The sequence below is a fragment of the Papaver somniferum genome, chromosome 2, assembly GCF_003573695.1.
Source record: "Papaver somniferum cultivar HN1 chromosome 2, ASM357369v1, whole genome shotgun sequence".
NCBI classification, from domain to species: Eukaryota; Viridiplantae; Streptophyta; class Magnoliopsida; order Ranunculales; family Papaveraceae; genus Papaver; species Papaver somniferum.
In genome coordinates this window covers 200,020,167-200,036,252 of record NC_039359.1, presented here as the reverse complement: position 1 = coordinate 200,036,252, position 16,086 = coordinate 200,020,167, and the positions used below count along the sequence as shown (strand labels likewise).

The 16,086-nt window shown below is 35.2% G+C and overlaps 1 pseudogene; it reads left to right on the top strand.

The window, feature by feature from the left end:
* Window positions 1-202: 202 nt before the first annotated feature.
* Window positions 203-302, top strand: LOC113354716 (annotated as a pseudogene).
* Window positions 303-16,086: the final 15,784 nt, after the last annotated feature.

Here is a 16,086-nt window from a genome sequence, read left to right as displayed (position 1 = left end):
CGTTTCCTCTACTTAAAAAATTGTTTTCTGGGGTGCCCTACTATTTTCCCATTGCTGGGTTTTTTCGGCGATTTCATTAAAAAATTCCATCGCCGCATCAACAGTTTGGTTTTCAAATCCACCAGTGCATAGAGACTCAACCATGGTCGTTGTGGAATAATCTAAACCCTCATAAAGGATCTGAACTAGCCTAACCTTTTCTAAACCATGATGAGGACACTGGGATAATAAATCATTGAACCTTTCCAAATACCTATATAAAGATTCTCCCTCTTGTTGTGAAAATGTGCATATTTGCGTCCTAATAGACGATGTTTTGTGCCTAGGGAAAACTTATTGAAAAAGGCAGATGTAAGTTGTTCATATGTCTCAATTGACTCGGAGTCCAAACTATACAGCCACGACTTGGCCTTATCTTTCAGGGAAAATGGGAATAACCTAAGTTTCAAAGCATCATCATCAAGCCTCTAATTCTTAGAGTACTACAAATTTCCTCAAAATCCCTAACATGGTAATAAGGGTTTTCATTTTCTTTCCCTAAAAAGATTGGGAGCATCTGTAAGGTCCCAGGTTTCAGTTCATAGGGTGCCTGTTTCAGCTAACTTAATACACGAAGGACGGGTAGTCCTAGTTGGATTCAACAAAGCTTTCAAAGTTGCCATTTGGCGCTATCGGAGCAACAGGATTCTCTCCTCAGTCAAAGAACGTTCAAAAACAGACTCTTCAAAAGCCGGACTTTCTAGATTAAGGTAATCGAGACGCTTCGAACTACTAGGTTTCTCTTTAACAAATCTACCTAGTGCGTCTCTTTTACGTTCAGGCATACAATAGAATTTTCTAAATTGGAAGGGTAAGCAAACACAGATCAAGGCCGACTCAACCAAATCAAACCTATTGATTTCTAGCAAACAAAAAGCATGATGGCTCCACTTAGATTGTTTCTAGACCAGCTTCTAATCCTTCGAACGGGAATTCGTTACAATTTAAGCAAACCCCTCTGGAATCAATCCGAGTTACGTAAGTTGAATAGAGGCGAGGGAAGCTCGGTGGAGCTTTGATACCCAAGGCCTCACCGGTATTACAAGGCGGCGCAGTCACGCATTCAACTTACAGAAACCAAGAACTTCGAAGTATGCTTAAAAGAGTAACCAATATTTTTCGAATGACTTTCCTGTTAAGCTCGTTACCCTATCGGTCTCGTTCTAGTCAAAATTTTAGGCTTAGGTTCGCGTAGGTTACGTGTTCCTAAAGCGGGCAAGAAGAGAACGGTGATGAAATCCGAACCCTTATCTTGTATGGCCAGGCCTTGCCCTTTACTAGAAAAATAAATGTCCGTATTCAGTCCTCAACATATATGCATACGAAGGAGTCCAGTAACTCGCTGACAGGGGATTCGCGAGTGTTTAGAATCTTACCTCCCGTTCCAGACGGGGGATGAATCGGTTGTAGTCGACTCGGGCCACTGACTCCGATGTCTAGTGTACGAACCCAAGGTGCAGAGACAATATCGTAATTGTCCTCCTTCTCTGCAAACATTTATATTTAAAGTACCCTTCCGTAATAAAAAAAAATGTCCCAAAGTCCAAAAGTCCAAAAAATAAAAAATTACAAAAATAATAAACCCTAATACATTTTTTTTTTTAAATAAAATAAACAAACCCTAAACTAAAATTGTCTAAAATAAAATTGTCTTCTTTTCTGTTCTTTTTGCTTTAATCTTTAGCTCCAAGTCTTTATGAAATCACCAAACTCCTTGGCTCAATTTCTTTATGATCCAGAACCTGTAGACACAAGATAAATACCCAAAAAACATAAAAAAGACAAAAAAAAAAATAAAAAAATAAAAAAAAAATAAATCTAAAACCCTAAAACAAGTCCGCGTCGGCGGCGCCAAAAATTGATGTGATTTGTAGATAGTGGTAAAGTGGTTCGATTCTCAGACTTGTGAAGGATATTAATTAGACTTAAATTCTAATATAAAATAGAAACTCACTAAAATTATAGCAAACTCAATCAAAGATGATATCAATACTAAAGAAACACTGAGGCTAAGATTCCACTATTTCCAAGTTCAAAGTGATTAAACAAATACTTTATGCATTTTCTTGTTTAATTTGATTCTAAAATATTGCACACAAGTAGATTTTCAAAAGTAATTGTAAATACCAAGTATGAAGCATCAAAAGTCTTAAAACTAAGCATACTCCATCAAAATAGATCACAATCACTCAAATAAAAATCATATTCAATAATAGTTCAAGGCAAATAATCATATAATTATTGCAAATAAAAAGATAAAATAGAATATACCACTTTTTGTTGGAAAAATAGCTTCCTCTATCGCCTCAGCAATGGGGTTTAGCTCCTCATATTAATCATGATCTCAAAATATGTGTTTGTTGCTCAAAAGATGATTAAAAGAGTGAAAAGTAATAACACAGACTGTTTGCAACAGTGTATTGGTGTTGCAAAACAGCTGTTACAATGGAACTGTTACAGAAAAACTGTTGCTTTGTCGCTGATTTTAAGACCCTAGAATAGACTGCCCTGCACAGCTTAATGTTCTTCAGCTGTTAAACAACGACACTGTTCTGCGACTGTTTACCGCGTCAATGTTCTTCGCGTTCTTCTTCTTCACAGCAGCAGCAGCAGAAACAGAGTTTGGTAAAGCTCTGATTTCTTCTTCTCTGGCTCTCCTTAGGTTCCCAAACTCTCGACACCTCTTCTATATGACCCAAGACATCTATTTATATCAAAAATACCGATTAAATCTCTCCCAAATCTTCCAAAATCTATTTCCTTCTCTTCACGGCCAAGTTGCGGCAATTTCTTGTTTTAGAATTTCTACGCGTTTCTGAGCTTTCCTTTTTATTCTAAACTCTTACTTAGATAGATACAAATCTTTGGGAAGGTTTACAACGCTTTAATCTCTCTAAAATTCCCTAAAACAGGTCACACACGTGACTTTCCATATTTTCTGTTGTGAGAAAAATCCATCGATTGAGCCCAGTCTAATAGACTTAAACACCCATATCAGGTTCCTAGACCCATAAGGAGTATATCCTATGAAAATCAGAGGTTTAATCGACCTCAAACTCCTCCAAATCACGATTGCCAAAACTGTTATTCACTGTACTATTTTCCCGCCAAAAACCTGATTTTTGAAATGTTGAAGATGGTTGCCCCTTATCCAGAGTAGGGGTGTGATTAGAAACTGCCTGGAAATGGGATTCCCCTTATAATTAGGTTACCCCTTATCCAAAGTGAGAGTCCGAATAGCAAATGTCCTCCGGGTGCTTTCCGACAACTTTTCGAGCCAATTTTTTCCAAAAATGTTTATTGGCCAAAAATACCTACAAATAAATAAAACACCATAATAAGTACAAAAATGAGCCCTAACAATATATAGAATCGATACAAATCGGACACAAAAATGTGTCTATCATTAGGAGGAACAAAAAGATGTACCACGCAATTCAAAACGCTAGGAGATATCCGCATCTAGGCATTGTCATCCAATACTTGGGTCCGATTGTCTTCAATCTCTTTCGGCACTTTACACGCATAAATAAATATTTGAACTCTTGTTCTTTGTCGTGTCTATCTCCTTGCCTCATCAACTTCATATATAAATCCTTGTCCTTTATTAGTTTCACCGCCATCTTATGTCTTAAATATTGGCATTGGGTGACATCTTCGATAACTGCCTCGTCAAAGTGACCCATTTGTTCCGTAGCGACGTGAAACCCACAATTTCCATCCCCATCAACCTCGTCGGTGGAAAACTCAAATGGAACAATGAGTGGAGGGAGTTGTTTCATATACTCTTCTATAATCGTATACGTTGATCGTGTTGGTCTTCCATGAAAATCCCTAGGACAACGAAGAGTACCATACTTCTCTTTTATAGTCACCATTTCCGTTGGTTGTGTTTGTTGGGAGTCTCTCATTTGATCAATAACTACAGAGCTAGTTTGGGTCTCCACTAACACAACTTCTTTCACCACCTCGGCTTGACTTACTTGAGAAGGCTCCATAGAGACCTTTGGCCTCACTTTTCGGGGGGTTGGTCCACTTTGATCTTTTCTTGGACGACCTCTTTTCTTGGGCTCCGGCTCATCTTCAAATTCGGATTTCGAACGCTCGTTCCTAGACAATATTATTTTATTAGACAAATACTCCTTCAATTCTTTTCTTTCGATGGTCCTCGGCACTTCGGTGCTCGTCCTACCCGCCCCCTTCTGCTTAATAGGTTCATCAACCTCCCTTAAACGAGGGTGAAGAGCTTCCTCCAAATGTTGCATCAATATTTGCTTCTTGGCGCCATTTGTTGTAGCATAACGCTCGGCTATTCGTGCACACAATTCCGACTCCAAGAACGACGGACCATCAACTACGGGGGTGCTTGGAGTGAAATTTAATTGCTTCCAAAATGGATGAATATCATTGATGTCAATCACTTAGACATACCTACCCATTTTATGACGACAGGGGAGACCAATACCTATCATATCCTTGCAAACACAAACCGTATTCTCGTTATCGTAAGCTCTATATAACTTCAATTGTTCAATCATGTGATTTATTGCCCATTTTGAAACTTTATGAACAACGCCTCTTAGAAGCAATCTTTCCTTTTCATGCCCCGTAGGGAATCTATATACACTAAATTGCATACAACCCCTAATCTTTACGAGATCACTATTGGTGAATTCATGGATTGCTTCTTGGATTGACACAACTCCGTTTTAACTACCTAGAAGTATTTTCTTTAATCGACCATGAGACCCCTCCGCAATGCTTGTCTCCTCGTTCTTGAAGTTACGATATTCATATGTCCATGCAAACACAAACCTCTCTTTAATCGGTAACCATTGTTTTTTACAATACTCAACGGGTTTTGGGTAGTTTGTGCCATATTCATCCTAAAATTTCTTCAAGTTATGTTCGTAAATTTCCTCGGTCTTCGACCAAACGATCTTGTCCCATGCTTTCATGAACATTCTCCAAATCATTCCATCTTCCTTCCATTTTTCATCAAATAACCTTTTCTCTTCCTCTCGTTCATCCACGGTTAATTTACTAACGCGCTCATCCTCTTCCTTCGACCTCTTGGTACCCTTCCTTGGTTTTTTAGCTTGGAAATGGTGATGGCAATTCAATTTGAGGTTGCATTGAATGTGCCACGTACATTGCAACTTTCGGGCTTCCGGAAACACTACCGCTATTGTATGCATTAAGGCTTGATCGTTATCCGTTACAATAACCATTGGAAAATCATCACCGTTATAAAATGGACCTCAACGTCTCCACCATCCAAATGAAACTCACGTTGTTCTCATGATCCATTAAACCCCATGCAATCGTAAACGTGTTTTTGTCCGAAGTGTGGCAAGCAATGTTCAACAACGACATGTTATATTTGTTTGTCTTATAAGTTGCATCTATCAACAAAATTTGATGAAAGCACTGAGCCAATTGGATCATGTTGGGATGTGCCAAGAAAATACGAACCACTTTACCATCCTTTTCTTCCCTTCTCAACGTATAGTCGTGTAACTCAGGTAACCACTTTGATTGTTGCATGACCGTTCTACCGTCCCATTCCGTCCTTTTGACCGTAGCTAGGCCGACTTAATTGTATACAAAGAAGACAAGTTATCGGCGTCGTCCGCCTTTATTTTACTTAAGATCGCACTCGCTTTTTGGATCCGCATAGACTTCACCGTCTCCATTTCATGTGGTTTTAACTTCGCAACCATTACATGTCCAATAAGATTATCCGTATCATCGTGGTTGTGACAACCATTAGCAACTTTAGACATTTTCCACCCTTTACCTTCTCTACCGCCGGGCTTATAGAAGACAATCTTAAATGAGCATCCAATCTTCTTTGTATGAGTTCGGTATTTCTTCCTCTCTGTCTTCCTTACATACTTATTATTCTTTCCCTCGTGACTCTTTTTCTCCCCACCTCGTTCACATATCATTTCAAATCGAATCTTATTCACGCAACGGTTCTGAACTACCACACACATCTTCTCTTTTGCCTTGTTCATAAGCCATTCCTTTGCTTCCGCCTTACTTCCAAATGTCTAAATGCGCATATAACAAAACAAAAATAATAAGCATAACCATTTAACATACATGATTTGAAAAAGAAAAGATAATTCATGAGCATACCAAGTCGTTTGCATAGTGTATGGAAGTATCATGCCTCAAATAATAATCGTCATCAACCGCTACAATAGCCTACGTACGACAACAACAAGTTATGCATTACTAATCAGAAGCAACAGTTAGAAGATTCGTAACCGATTATAGAACAATCGGAAATCAGATACGACACAAGGCAACCGATTATAAATCAATCGGTAGTAATATACGACCCTAGACTACCGATTAACGAAATAAAAAAAATGTACAATTGTTCTGTATAAAAAACTTCAATAATCGGAGGTGTTATTCATTCCCAAACATCCGATTACAAACCAATCGGAAGATCAATGTGAATACAATAGAACCGATTAAATGTTGTAAAATTCGAAATTTTAAATTTATTTTCTTTCAGGGGCGACAACCATAATCGGAAGATAACTGAATTTATAAACTACAGAATATGAAATATGAAGAATTACGAAAGTTTCATTGTTGGAGAAATTTTTTTTTGGGGCGACTACCATAATCGGAGGATAAATTCATTCATAAACAACTGATTATGAAATATGAAGAATTACAATTTTTTCATTTTTGGAGAAATTCATATATGGGGCGACTTTGAAAATCGGTAGATAGGTAAATTTGTAAAATTACCGGTTATGCGAAATTTAAACTTTCAATTTGGGAATTTTTTTCATAATCGGTAGATTATACATCCACAAAATTTCCGATTATAGATATTTTGGAGGCAGTTTCATGTAACCGGTAGATATGGTACTCCATTAGATACCGATTATGTGTCGTTCATGGCATTCAATGCATGCAGAAATCGAATTTTCTCGTTTAAAAACACATACAAATGCACATAACATGGGTATTGTAGTTTGTTAACACAATACTTGTATGTTTGATGCATCACTAGCTTCGATCTCGGGTGATTCTCCGTTTTCTTCCATGAAAACGTCGTCTAGGGTTTCATATCCATAAAAGTTTGGATTATTCAACATATACCCCAAATCGTCTTCTCTAAACGGCAGTGAACCTTGAAGTTCAACTAGTTCACGTTCTTCTTCGTACCCATCCATGTTTATGGAAGTTGGCAACAATCGGAAGTTGGCAACATATACCCACTTCTTCTTCCTTTTTTTCTTCTTCTTCTCTCACTACAATCGGAAACTCCCAAGATTATGGCAAAAAGAACTCCAAACACTAACTATATAGACCCTTAACTACTAATTGTGGTGTTTGCTACCGATTATTGTTTAAAACTACCGATTATAAAATGGCATATTAGCTGAAATATCAACACATTAATTGGTAACTACTGAGTCTATATTTACTATCGATTATTATTTAACTACAAATTGTGGTGTTGGCTACCAATTATAAAAGGACATATTAGCCATTTCGAAAAACCGAAGATAAGGGGTAGCTTAGATTTACGCTTGGGTGACTTTTTTTGTCTTTTTATGTCACCCTTAATTCTTTTGGGGTCGCCCCTAAAAATGCCAGGATAATTAACCCATGTTGTTCAAATCTGTATGCTTTTCTCTTCAATAAAACAGGGTAGTCTCTCTCTGTAGAATTCACAAGGGATTTTCGTTTTCTCACCGCTCCTAGTTCACCACCTGTCTATGGTCAATAACTTAGACCATAAAGCTAAAGCCCTCATTTATACTGTTCTTTTTTAGAAAAAATTGGGTGGAAGCCCAAAGGTATATTAAAGTTTAAACCTCAAAGAGGTTTACAACCTACAAGCCCAGGTATCTAGAAAAATAAAGAGAAAAATCCCCCACCCCGATGATGACGAGTATTGAACTCAGGTCGCTGGTATCATCACCCAGTGACTTTACCACTGTACCAAAGTGACATCTGCCATTTATATTGTTCTTATTAGTACAATGGATCTATAAATTGTCAAACTCTCTTGAAACTCAGCTTAACAAATCTCTTAAGATGAATCTAGTGCTCAATCAAGTTTTGCATTGCGCAATGATCTGCAATTTTTCTCAAAAAGGATAGAAGACAAGTTCGTGAACATTGAATCCAGGTTGGTTGTGATTGAAGAAGAACTTAAAGCATACGGGTATCTTGAGGACTACACACCTAAGGCTCTTGAGTAAAAGATATATCCTTCTAGTTTAATCCTTGTAGGAATTTAGGTTTATTTTTTTAAGGAGGAAAACAAGCTTTTGAAGTAGTTATTAATACAAATTAGCTACTTCATATATTATTAAAACATACATACAACTCCGTCTCGTCGAGCCTACGGTCACTTTTAGCATAAATAACAAGCCTTTTAACCCCTAGGTGTCCCTAGTGGACGAGTTATAGTCTCGTGAAGGTTTACAAGAGGTTTGCCTACAAAACCTATATTTTTTTTAACTCCATCTACCTCTGACAAATGTATGAATGAATCCAAAATGGTTGCAAGAGGAGGTACCTTGTTATGAATCCAAATTAATATATATAAATTAAGCTCTGTTAAGAAAGTCGAACAAGCCACAAACTCGAAAACTAACAAACCACGATCACATATGAATAGATTAAGAAGATGTAAATAGATATAGATGGTTGCGATGTTGACTAAAGTGATCGGTGTTTCCCATATCTGTCTGAAGGTCACCGCCAAGATGAACCTATGAATCCTATTGGATTGAGATACTGGTCTGAATTCTATCATCAACACAGCTGGCATATACAAGGGAACCAGCGGTCGACAATCTTAATTCTAGATCAACTCAACTGGCATATACAAAGGAACCATGAGGCGATTTTGTTGAACCATAATAATATATTTTTTTCTTTCTTTTTCTTTTCTTTTTTTTTCAATTTTTTTTTCAAATCGACAACATGATTGGATTTTTTTTTTTAGAATCCAAGCGCATGATTCTTGTCAGCAGATTACATGGTAATTCCCTTGGATCCTGCACTCCACGCTTGCTTAGGCGACGGAGACAGGGAGAACACACACATATTGCTATCCAAGTGTCAATCTTATTCCGTTTGGTCAATTGGTCGGTCTCTTATTTTTTTCTTTTTATAGTAACTCAATCACACTATTTCATCCTAGCAGCAATAACAACTCGATGTTAATGACCCACCAAATCACACAGATATAATATAAAGTTTGCAAAAATAAAAACAGAAAGTTATATGGTGATATTCCGAGATATGGTAACAACTTTCATATTATTTCTAACACTTGAATAATTCTGTCCCTTGTAGTTAATGGGTTCCTCAACTCCCGCAGCCAAGATGGTTCCATCCATTTAGACTGATAGTGTCATCCTAAAGACACATATTTCTATGTTTCGGGGTGTATAAAGCAAAAAAAAAAAATTATCATAAAAGGGAAAAACTAACAAGGCTAAAAACTCTATATGCGAAAACACTCCCCGACACTTAAACTTTACATTGTCCTCAATGTAAATTAAGTCATCTAAAGTAAAATTTAAGATGGGAAATTCATAACATGATATATATACACAATAAGAAAATAAAATGCATGATAAAAAAACTGATATTCCAACTCATAGCTATTTATGAAAAATAGAGGATAAACACTAAACAAGCTATTTAGTTGGCATCTAATCCCAACGCAGCCAATATATATACCTCATCGTCAAGAAAAAATTCCATCTACTTAGAAAGGCTAGTGTTTATTCTAAATTGTTCAAAAATTTCTAAAAGTTGGAGTTTAATATGCAAATATCCAAAATAAGAAAATAAAGATAAAAGACTTGAGAAATAAAAAGATAGAGATAGATACACAAAACCAGTGGGTTGCCTCCCATTTAGCGCTTGGTTTAAAGTCGTCAGCCCGACTTGCAAGACCGATTCCCCAAACACCAATAACCTGAAAAGTTGAGGATCCTTCCATAGAACATGTTTTGAAAACACTAGCTTCGCACACATATTAGTAATATAAAACAGAAACGAAGCTATTAACCGATAAAAGTTTCCCCCACACTTATTCTTGTCCACACTTGGAAGTGGATATAAAATATAGAATTCGGGAACTTTCATGGTTTCTTGTTCACAAACCTGTATAGCATGAAAATCAAATGTTTCCAATGGCGGATATCGAGAAACAAAGTCATTCAACAATGTTTTCGAAGCACATACATTCAAACCAATAAGAGATAAAGGAGAAGAAACAATATGCAAAGGGTTAGACAAACCTTGCACAATCTCTTGTATTACGGAATCCTCATCATCTTTGAAAAACTCAAGTGAGTTATTCACCTCTTTTATATCATGGTCCTCTATCAAACCTTGCAACCATTCTTCGTTCGTTTCTGCCTTAACCAAAATCTCGGCATCAACATCTTCATTACAATCATTTGCAATCTCAATTGGGTCTTCCACAATATTGGTCATATCGGTTTCATTCTCAACACACTCTTCTTTGTTGTAAGGGACATATGCTACTGCGGATTCAAGTCTCTCCATAAGGAAACTTTTAAGAACACACATTGCATCATCCTCAAGCTCTACCTTTTGAATAGGTTCTTTATCATTATTAAGATCAATGCTTGAGTAAGCTGCACTAGTGTCATCATATTCCTTTTCATCTTCACATTGATCGCAAAAAGACTCCATTGTACACTCCTCGGGGATGTCACCATAAATTGGTTCAAGCGTTGTACTTTCATAGTCATCGTCACTATCATAGTTTACATAAGATTGGCTACCACTTCCCAAAGATTGGTCTTTCGCAGAATTTTGCATGTCCTCTTTGTATTCTTCAATGCCTTGTCTGAAAATGGAAACACCTTTTTGAAGCTTTTGGAGTGATCCATCCATATTTTGAAAATAGTGTTCCATTTGTTGGTAAAGCTCGTTCGACAAGGAAAAAGTATAATCACTTAATTCAGTATTGCTAGGCCAATTATCTTCCCTTTGAATGGGTGAATGATCATAACTACGATCAGAAATTGGGCCAAACATACTATTAGCATATTCGGTCGACGAAATTGGTTCCACTCTTGGTTGTCTACAAACTGACTTTGTGCCCACCATAAATTGTTGCATCTCATTTACCAAACTCGAAGAAATATGAATAGGAGTACAACTAGTCTCCTCTCCTTGTGGTTGCTCACTTACATACCTACCGTAAGAAGGTTGGTATGTATGAGAACAACTCAACGGGTACGTGGAATATTTACCATAACCCAAGGATTAGTTTTGATTGTATTCCCCATAAGGGTGATAGTTGTCGTAATGTTGTTGAGGTTAATAACCGTACCCATTGTTCCAATATGCTCCGTCCATAGAAATTGGTACCTGAAACAAGAGTTCTCAAAACTATGTCAAAATCAGAAAATAAGAAAACAAAAATAAGAAACAAAACTAAAAACAAAAATAAGAAACCAAAAACAAGTGACAACTGCTGCCTCCCCGGTAGTGGCGCCAAAATTTGATCGCTGTCGTATGCATCAAAAATAAATTACACTTTCTTACTACTCAAAATATATCATGAAGCAAGGGCAAGAAAGGATCGTTCCCACAGAGAGGTCTTGGTTGTCAATATGTTTCGATTTCTTATATAGAACAAGGGGGATTTTTTGATTTTCATGTACTAAAATAAAATAAAAGCAAGCAAAGAAATAAACACGCAAATCAAGGATATAAAGATATTGGTTAAGGATTTCTTTTTCTTTCACTAACATGCTTTCTAACAATAACTAGAATTGATATTTAATCTCACTTTTATCAAAGGCCCTAAGATACCTTGATCGCAAGTATATCCCGAAAATCTCCTATTTTCATCAACAAACACATTAAAAGATGTGAGTATGAATTCTACCTTAGAGAACAACCTAACGTGTAAAAGCACTAATCAAGTTTAAATGTTTAATTCCCTAGATTCATTAAGTTCTATGAAATCAGGCCAATCAAAGCAATCGAACGTGTAAAAGCACTAATCCGATTTAACAAAGGTTATGATTCACTTGTCACTACTAGGATGTATCACTACAAGCAATAATCACAATTATGCTACTTGTATTCAAGATGTATCACGTTTACGTATAATAAACTCTAATCTAACAATAGATATGATTACGAGTTCTACCAATTTGCAACTTGACAAAACTAACAATCAATCATACATGGCGATATTTCTAGTGAATCATAATCGATAATATTGAGGCAAAACTAATTTATTGAACAAGAAATATGCTTTGTAAAATCTGTTGGAAAAATTGCTGAATTATGCCTGCAAAACAATCACAAAAAACAAAACAATACAAAACAATGTTATGGCTGAGTCATGGACTAGGTCGCTTTCTTTAAGACGTTTCGCGGCTCTGCCCAAGATTATGCAAGCAGTTCTTCAATGTCGCGTCGTCCCCAGGATAAAACAGCCGAGTTCAATCTCTTACACAATCACTCTTGCACGATGAGAGGATGTGAAACTTCTGCACTTCATTCTTGCTCAGAAACTCATTTAGAAAAATAAGAGATGTTCGCACACTTATTTTTCTTTCACTAAAATTCTTTTCTTTTGTAAACTAAAGTCATAAAAGGAAAAAGCTCTCTCACTACAAAAAGGATTTCAACAACTCTCCAAATTCTTTTTAACACCAAAGCATAAAAGAAAAACTCTCTTATTTGTTTTTCCAACCAAAATTCTGATTTATAGTCAAGAGTTTCAAAACAATTAAAAATTCTTTCAAATGTCATTATGGTGGAGTTAACACCATTAAAACCCACAAATATGTAACGGTCAAATTTAATGATAACAAAATTAATTTTTTCTTTTATGAAAAACTTAATTGCTATTAAAAACATTTTTATTGGGAATTCATTTTATGTTTTAAATATATATTCCCGACAATCCCCCACTTATATTTTTAAAACATTGAGCAAGAACTGTATAGTACTGTTGTGCATAAGCAAAGGTGCCTCGCGACTTGAACCTTTACATAGTGTTAATAGGCTATCTTAAAATTGACCATAGAGTGAGCATAAGTCTTGAACTCTAGGAGATAAGAAGATAGCTTAACACACACGACTATACTCGTGTAAAGTCTAAAGCCAGCACATTACGGCCCTGTGCTTGTATCCCAGTTTAAGGAATGATCTATAGAACTGCCAATATTCTCATAGAAAGCGGCCACACTTTCACATTCATATAGGTGAGTTTATCAAGAATACACCTGTAAGTACCCTACTCTGAATATAGATATAAACATCATTAAGAGTTTAAAATTTTAAAATAAAAAATTAAACTCAACCTTTACTCGCTTCAGAATATCATGTCGTAGGATGATTTCTTCAGAAGCATGATTCTCGCATCTCCATATCATCCATGACTTCGTCTAGTCCCTTTGAACCTATTTCTAGGTTGGGTATCCATCACAGATGACTCAATATCAATGGGCATCAACCTCCTCCCTAAGATGTATTCACATCTTCTTATCAATCCTTTCGTCAAAGGACTAATGAAAATTCTTTTCAGACAATATATAATCCGTATTCTCATTAAATCAACTCTTATAGTTGTCGTTACGTTCTCAATTCATGCAATAGCCGCGGTACTATCACATTGGATTAATATGTCTGTTCCTCTATCTATTAGAGGATCGAATCACTTCATCCCTTAAAGGATTCATCTGAAAGGATTTCCAATCAGCTTCGAAATATTCTTAAAGGATTGCGGTAACCATTTAGATAGTGTATTTCTAGGCATAAGATGTGTTTGAAACATCTCATAACCTTCTCAATATTTTACCAATTTTTCATTATAGGATTGATAAATCTGAATATAAAACCCCCACTATGGAAGCAATATATTACACCCCCACTACAAAAAATATATATATAGTCAATCATGTAGCAAATAAACATACTAAGCTACCATACTCATATCTAGTGCAATCACACTTAATCTCAAAAACATTGGCACTAAATCAAATGAGTGAAAACTACTTTAGAGTCAGACTATATATACTTTTATTTCTTTTAGAAATTTGTTTTCGTTGTAATAAAGTAGATTCGAAGAATAAAAAAATTCATTTCAAAAACATACACCATCTTCACTCAAGTCTTTCATGTCAAATAGTAAACTAAGCATGTTCTCAATTTCATTTTCATCCTATAAGTTAGAATAAAAATTCAACAAATCACTTATGCAAACAAAACAAAGAGTATTGTGCATTTCATGAATCAAGTAAACAATTTTTTTTAAATTGTTTTATAGTTGTTTTCAGAATATAAATGATAACTTATCTAACTTATATGTTTTCTTTTATTGTAGAAACTACACAGTTCTCCATGCTTGGTTTACATAGATTCTCATTTTTAACTTACACCAAAGTATATATTTCTACTTATGACTATAAAAAATCATACATTGCAGAACCAACATCAACAAAACAAGCATGTAAGTTAACTTAGCGACATCAATGCAAGTGTCAACAATTTCTGTTTGCTTGTCTAAAAACAATAGGCTCACGAATTTATTTGTCCAAAGATTAAATTTTTGAAGAACAAAGTTAATTTCTATTAGAAGTTATCTTTCAAATTATAAGCAACAAATATTCATGACTAAATTTTAGTCTCACTATAAATATGCTTTTCTAGGTTCATTCTTAATGAATACCTTGTCACCTTCATTTTTCTAGTTTCTCTATTTTAAACCAAAGTTGGTAAAACACAAGGTATGGAACCTCCACCAATTTTTGACTCAAACAAGAGTTTCAAAAAAATATCCAAAGTTCAAAAATTATGAAAGCTAATGAACCAATGATCTAAATCCGAAACGTTTTACACAATATAGAGGATAAAACTTCAAACAATTTTCTTGAAAGAAACGTTGCCTAATTCACTACTCAAAAATCATATTTGATATCAAGACAAGTTACTCGAAGCATCTTTATAAAATTCTCAAATACTTTATTTCATCCAATATCATTGCAAGTTGCGTAAGATTTGAAAATGTGCATGCTTTTATGAGTTAGGTAAGATTACATACATGTTACTCAAAAAATTCACCAAGTTTATAATAGAATATAATATGCTCATATTCATCACTAACTCATTGATTTCTTAAAAGCATGACAAAAACTCATATTTCAAATATTCAAAATTCAATTCATGTTATGATAAAATTGTAATATTATATTCGAATATTTTATCCATAACATATTATTTATAGTAGTGCAATGATCAAATTCAACAAAATTTTAATCTCCATTTTGTTTATAACAAGATATGCGGAAACTAGATTCTCGCTCATTTCAAAAGTATGAACATCTTTAACAAGATTGTTCTACCCAAAGTAAACTTTGAGATCGTACCAATACCGAAAATCCTAGTGATGTGAGTGTATCTCAACACCACTTTTTTTTGGACGATTCGATTCGATTCAACTTTTGAACCTATAACCTATCAGACCAAACATGGTGTAAAACACCAATATATACCAACCTCTCACCGTATCCACAATTACATTAACTAAGCTTGAAAAGCGTTGTTAATAACATTTGATATCCTTGCAATGCCATGTAAGAATAGCAAATAATCTCATAATCAATATTATGTTCATTTCTTAGTGAGAGTTGATATTCACATTTGTTTTGACTAGGTTTATAATTCTTTCGGTTTTTGGTTTCATATCAAATTCTATCTCATAAGTTCCAAACTTATATGAGTCACATGTTTATTGTCATACACAATAATTCTCAATATATTGTTTCCTTAAAATTTATTCTAAGATTGAACAATCAATTTATTCAATTTAGAATGCCATTATTTGATCACTACAATAACTACAAATAGTCCATAAACCATACCTCAATTGTTGTTAATGCTCAATTGGTTATAAACCATTGTTCATTCTTTGCACACCAACATAGAAATCAGCAACCCCATTGCTCCACACATCTATTAATCTCCCGTAATTTTCATTTCATTGCA